Below are 6,532 nucleotides of genomic sequence, written 5' to 3'. Positions count from 1 at the left end.
GAGAAAGCGATGGAGTGCGTCCTCGCGCCATTGGATTGCCGCCAGCCCTGAATCCATCGCGCGCGACGGAACGGGAAACTCGGACCGGTCGTCGGCTGGTCGCGGAACTGTTTATTTCGACGAAGAGTATACTTCCTATTAGGAATAAATCAATTCTCTGCAACAACGCACGGCATTATAGATACATACAGTTAAAACCGGAAGAAAAATACAATAGAAAAAGTTTCTCCAAAGTAATATTTTTTTGTAGCAGCGGTACTAACACCACCAACACCTGAAGTCCAGCTTCTCCAAAATTAAACCCTCAAAGAAAGGAACAGTGCACAAGCACCGTCATCACCCGATCATAGATATTAGATTTTCATCCTGAAAAAAGTCCTCACTTTCAAAACAATGCCTTTAAAAAGATCATCGTCAAACACAACCAATTAAGATCAGACATTGGATTTGCACCATAAAAGGTAAGACTTTGAACTTCTCCCGTGCTATTACCCCTACTTTCGATATTGTTGCTTCAAGTCACAAATCAGCAAGCCAATTCATACACTTGTACGGGCGTAAATTTTTTAAAATGTGTCATATATAGCAGTTATCTCATAATTCATTAACAACTTCATCCAATAGCAACACGACAAGTTCACTAATGAAAAGAACAACCCTTTTTTGACAAAAATATGTAGATAACCAAACGTTCATATGTTAAACAGAGAACATTATTTATCTTGTAAATAATTGATGTTACCTGGAAAGAGAAAACCAATGTTAGAATCTTTTTTTTTTGAACAAGGGAAGGACCTCGAAAGGTCCAGACTGCATTAAAAGGTGGGGTTACATGTTACATCAAGGACCTTAGAAGAAAGTAAAATAATAGCTAGGTCCTCAGAAATTACAAGCAGGACCCTACGAAAAGATTTGCAAAAGCAATCGGGTCCCTCTCCACCGAAGAAGAAGATGCACTCGACGTCCTGGCCGTCAGCGCCGCCGCTGGGGACGAGACCACTTGGCGATGGCTTGACGATGAGCGCCATGACGGAGTAGCTGAAGGGCCTCCAGAATAGCACGCCGGCCAGGAGGTTGATGAAGCTGTTGCACGAACAGCACCGCAGTGCGGAGTGGTTCCTTTGACCATGGATAACCACAGTGTCTATTCGCTGCAGTTGAAGAACTCCGCCAGATGAAGCAGCCATATATCCCCGCCATGCCGGATGTTGCAGAGCTACTTCCGTCCGCTCCCCTCCTCTATCTCCCCGGTGGTTGAAGAAGAGTGAAAGAACCGTAGTCTCCACCATACCTGCACAGCCACTAGCCTCTAGAACTGAATCAAGAGGCTCGACCACGAGCTTATTCAAGGGATGCGCCATGGAGGATCTTCCCAGCAGCCTCCGGCACCACGCCGCCACCACCATCGAGATCTCCACTGCTAGCCACCAAAAGCCGCTCGCCCGCGCCGGCAGCACGCATCCGGTCGGCATAACGCCAGTCAACCGCAGGAGGCCGAACACCCTACTAGAGGAAAACCTACTTCTACTGGATCTAGTATGTACAGAACAAACTCCGGCACCTCGCCTTAGCCTTTCCCGTCCGGCATCGCCGGCAGGATTGGCTTCGGGTCGGCCCGGTCTGGCAGGAGCGACTCTCAAAGCAACTGAAAGGGGAGGAGCTTTCGGAAGAAGGAGGTTGCGTACCAATGTTAGAATCAGACATCAAAATACAAATAGAGATGATAACTGATAATAGACATTGTGTAAGATATTAAGACATTACATTTCATTTCTTCCACGGCGATTTTTCATCTTATGGAAACGGTCAACAATCACTTCATTAGTAATTGTGTCCATCATAAGGCTATGGCTCAAATAATCATCACCAATTTTGTTACGCAAAGCATTCTTCACAATCTTCATAGCTGAAAAACATCTCTCTACGGTGGCAGTAGCAACAGGAAGAGTTAACGCCAACTTCAGCAACCGATAAACCAAAGGATAGGAGAGATGCTTCCTTGTATCTACCATGAGTTTAGATAAATCAGTAATATTGTCCAGACTAGCAAACCTTGTATCATTGAGTATGTTATCAATGTAGAGGCTAAGTTCATGCTCAAGAGTCACCATATCTTTGTGACTAAAGTCATCAGGATAAAGATTAGCTGGTGGTGTTGCTAGTGGAGCTATTACTTCTTGATGTCTTTATCAAATATTTCTCCATTATTTCCCTTATTACCTGCCAAATCATTGTTAGTATAAGTTCATGCAAGAACCAGTAAGTCAAATATTTCTCCATTGAAATAGTAGGCAGATTGAATTGCATATATAATTCCCAAGTTGCATCGCATAGAAAATTCCCAAATCCTAGAAATTGGGTTACAGGTAGTGTATACTAGTATCTCAAATTAGTGCTACAAAATTAAATTAAGACCACCGTACTAGCAAGGATTCTCTCTGATTTGACATAGAAAAGATCAAGACAAGCAGAATAAAAAAGATAAAAATGTAAAGCCCTAATGTTTATAGGTTGAGAATTTGAGATGATGGATTACATGCGGATATACTGCAGGCTGCACCGTCCGAACGCGGAGGCAGCACCGGCCCGGCCGGAGTGCCGGATGGCCGTACAGACGAAGGATTGAGGGAGTCAAGCGGTAGGCCGCCTGCCTGCTCTGCTCTTGTTCTCCAGGAAGGCAGAGATGAAGCGATTTAGTACTGGAATTCCGTCTTGGAGAGATGAAACGATGGACTGCCTAATTAACTCTATCGAGTCATCGGGATACTCCTCGAGCCGCCACGGCGCCACCACCGGACACAATGTAGAATAGGCTGTAGCATGAGACGTGAGAAAAAAATGTTAATGGGCTTTGATAAAGAAGGCTGGCCGAAGGGACGGGGGGCGATGGTACTGGGCTGACCGGGGGGCAGTGCCTCATCGTATCAGACATGTACAAGGAGGACGGAAAATTGACTGGGGGCGAGTGCCCCCACTCGACATAACGTGCGTCCGCCCATGGATTTCACCATGGAAAGAGAAAGCGTGCCCCAAAGAGCGAACTGTTGAGCGTCATCGTCAAAGAGCGTGCTACCACGGACGCGGCATTTCTCACCAACGCCGGGGTGAGAGCAGAACTGGATGGGAGTCGACGTTCTTGTTCAGCCATCGAGACTCGTCGAGACTCACGGTGGTTCGCGCTTCCTTGGTGCTAAACTTCTAGTGTCTGATGCAACAAGCTGAAGTCTAAAAATCTCCGGTGATGGTAGTGTTGAGGGTCAATTTTTATCTAGATGCTTGTATCTAACATTTGGATATATATATAATATATATTTACATAAAGTTGTGACACTTATTTTAAAATGAGGGACATACTACATGTTACCACTAATCTGGAATTCTTGAAGCCACACGAAGTTCAACTAGTAGGTAAACTGTTAAGGAAGTTCTTCTCAACCAGTACCAGCTAGCAGTCTTTCAGGAAACACACGAAAAACAAGGCCACCTACTCCGATGGAGCCGGATATGATAGTCATTAGGAGTCCAACAAAATTGTCAAATCAAACAGAATATCTAGTGATCATGGTGTGATTACACATGGGGCAGGCAATTAAAATTCCAAAATGTACTGGTTAACTCGTTATCAGAGCGGACTGCAAGAGAATCTGAAGACGGCAGATGAAACTTTTTTGCTTGTGCAAGTCATAAGGTTGGGGAGCACACGGCCGGACACTGCTACGAGATAAGACTGATACCGAGAGTTACTGTAGGCATAATAATACTTCCACGAAAAGAGAGATTTAGGCAGAATCCATAGATGCCACGTTAAGATGAAAAGCTTCCTTTTTTGCCACCTGGTTCACCAGGAATCCTTAATCATAGCTAGCACAGAATTTACAGGATTCTAGAATTAGCCAGCTTGCAGCAAGAACTTGAATTTGTTCTCTAGATTGCTTTGGAGACCCGTAATCTTTATCCCCAGCGTGTGGTGTTCCTGGTTGTAATATATACTCCTAATTCGTTAATTTAAAGTCAGCCGCTCTCAGCCTTCAATCTATAAAAAAGACTTAGGATGTGTATTTGGAGGGCTTTATGGATCTGGTGGTGTTCTGTTGAGAAACTTTAAGTAGCTGACCCTGGATCGAAGTTATGGTTTAATATCTTTCTTTGTCTTTGATTATTGTCCTTCTTATGTTGGCATTCCCCAGTCATGATGAACTGTCGAGCGAAGTCTGAGCCGCGATACAGACACTCATTTCCCCCCTTTCCCTCTCTCTCTTATCCACAGTAGCTGAGAGCTCCTTTGAGGGCACCGGGCCGACCCGAAGCCGATCTCGCCGGCAACGCCGGTGGAGATGGGCGGAGGGGAGGCGCCGGAGTATATAGCTTAGGTAGGATTAGTGGCAGTTTGCCGGTAGGGGGCTTGATGCCCGGTAGTGGAGGCGGAGGAGGAGATCTGGCCGCCTGGATTTCACCTGCTGTAGGGTCCTTCTTCTTTCTTCTTCCTCTCCGATGGTCGGCGGGGAGAGGGAAGCAGGGGGCTGACGCTTCCTTCAATAAAAAAGCGGCGGTGCACCACCTGTTTCAGCGCGGAAGCGGTGGGCGGCGTCTTTTCCTGGCCGGCCTTGGAGGCGAGGGGGAAAACGCGCACGCATCGAAGAACGACGTCGTCGACAAGCTCCTGGCCGGCCGTGGAGGCGAGGAGGAGCACAGCCACGCCGTCACCAGTTCATCTGATTCTAGGAGGTCTTATCTTCTCTGGATTTGCTCGGTGTTGAGGAGCAATCCGCTCTGCTTCTCCCTGGCCTGCCATGGTGGCAAGGAGGGAGTTGCTGCTGGTGTTGCGCCTCATGCCTATCGAAGCCAGTCTCTGCTCAAGAGGTGCTATGGAGCTGCGACTGCTTCATCGACGCCGTTGCTGAAGCGGCGTTCATCCTGGGAAGCTCTTCAGCGGGGGACCTATGCCGGCGTCATCGCCCTGCCCCTGCATCACATGGCCAAATGGCGGCCCTTCTCCAGGAGATCTTCCTCCACAGGGAGGCTTCTCTATGGCTCGTTGTCGACAGATCCGGCCGTCTGCGCCCCAAGTGGCTTGTTCCCCGGCGGCGTGGACGGCAGTCGATGGCGGATGCCATTCTCCGGCGACGACCAGGGACCTGATCGCGTTTTCAATTTCGCGCTAGGGTCATGTGTGAAATATTCAAGGGCTGGCCTGTTATTTTCTGTTCTTCTGAGATCCTTTTTTCTTCGATAAAGGAAATATATTAATATCAAAACGATACCAATTACACCCAGCCTCTGCAACAACGCACCACCCTAATGGCACTACGGATGCACACAGCCAAAAAAAGAAAAGAAAACTAAGAAACAAAAGTCCCGCTACAGTATCTCGGGCCTAACAACAGCAATACATCCACCGCCAAGATAACACCTGAAATACAGAATCTCAAAAAACGACGCCACCAGCTCTCGGTCCTTCGGGACCTTTCTTGCTCAAAAAAAAGTCTGAGCCGCGATCGATCGACGATCGAGCTTACTCGTTTGGCGTAAGCTTGCTTGGTCACGACGAGCGAGCTTTGTGCGACCACGACATTGTCTGGTCGAGAGGAAGAAATGGGAAGGTGAGACGTTGATGTCCGCGATGGACCGCGCGTGTGCACGTACCCTTCCAGCAAAACAGCCAACTGTATCCCGTACGCCTCGAATTCGACAGGAAAATTACTCGGGATCGTTGCTTCGATTCGATGTGGCGCGAGAGATCGACCAAAGTAAAATCTGATCCCATGCTGCAGGGCTCAGGGGTACACCAACCCGTCATATATGGCCAAATGTTCGGTCCCGGTCACGTCGTCGACGTTGACGCATGGCGTACGTGCGAGCCCAGAATCCTCAGTTTTCTTGGATCGAGCCGACGCGACGCGATGGATCCTCCAAATTTCGGATCCCCACAGATCTGTGTACCTGTTGGTTTTTGACTTGTTAACCTTCACACACTCAAAAGTCTAGTGACTGTGGACTGTGGTTAGTTGGAAACAAGGGAGCTTGCGTTGCGTACATGGCAGTCATGTACGTGTGAGAACTGAGGATACGAGGGAGCTTTGTTTTATCGTGATGTGGACATGTGCGTGGCTGAGTGCTCCGCTGTTACTCATGTGTTTTGTTAAGTTTTTCTCCCCCCAAAATGCTTGGACTTTCTATGTATGTGGTGGGGCGGTGGCGGCATCGGACTCGGAAGCGGAAGCGGTGCAGGGTGTGCGTCCGGCAAGATGCCGTGGCCTTGGGTGACATGCCCTGGGTGCCAGCCAGGACAAGTAGGAGGGAGGGTCGGCGTTCCTACCAGCGTCAAGGAGATCAGGGAAGGAGGTAGAGGTCCGCGAGTAGCCGCACGACCACCACCAGGGACGGAGACAAGGGGGGACGAGGGGGGGAGATTTTGTGAAGAATAGTAGGCACTTAAACTGTTTTTTCATGGTGATTTATCCATGTCTGCCCCCCTTATGAAGTTCACAACACAGTTCGCCCCCCTCATGTTTCGATCCTGGCTCCGTCCCTG

This window comes from Lolium rigidum, chromosome 2 (genome assembly GCF_022539505.1).
Source record: "Lolium rigidum isolate FL_2022 chromosome 2, APGP_CSIRO_Lrig_0.1, whole genome shotgun sequence".
In the NCBI taxonomy this organism is placed as follows: Eukaryota; Viridiplantae; Streptophyta; class Magnoliopsida; order Poales; family Poaceae; genus Lolium; species Lolium rigidum.
The sequence above is the reverse complement of the archived record's forward strand: the minus strand, read 5'-3'. Positions refer to the sequence as shown.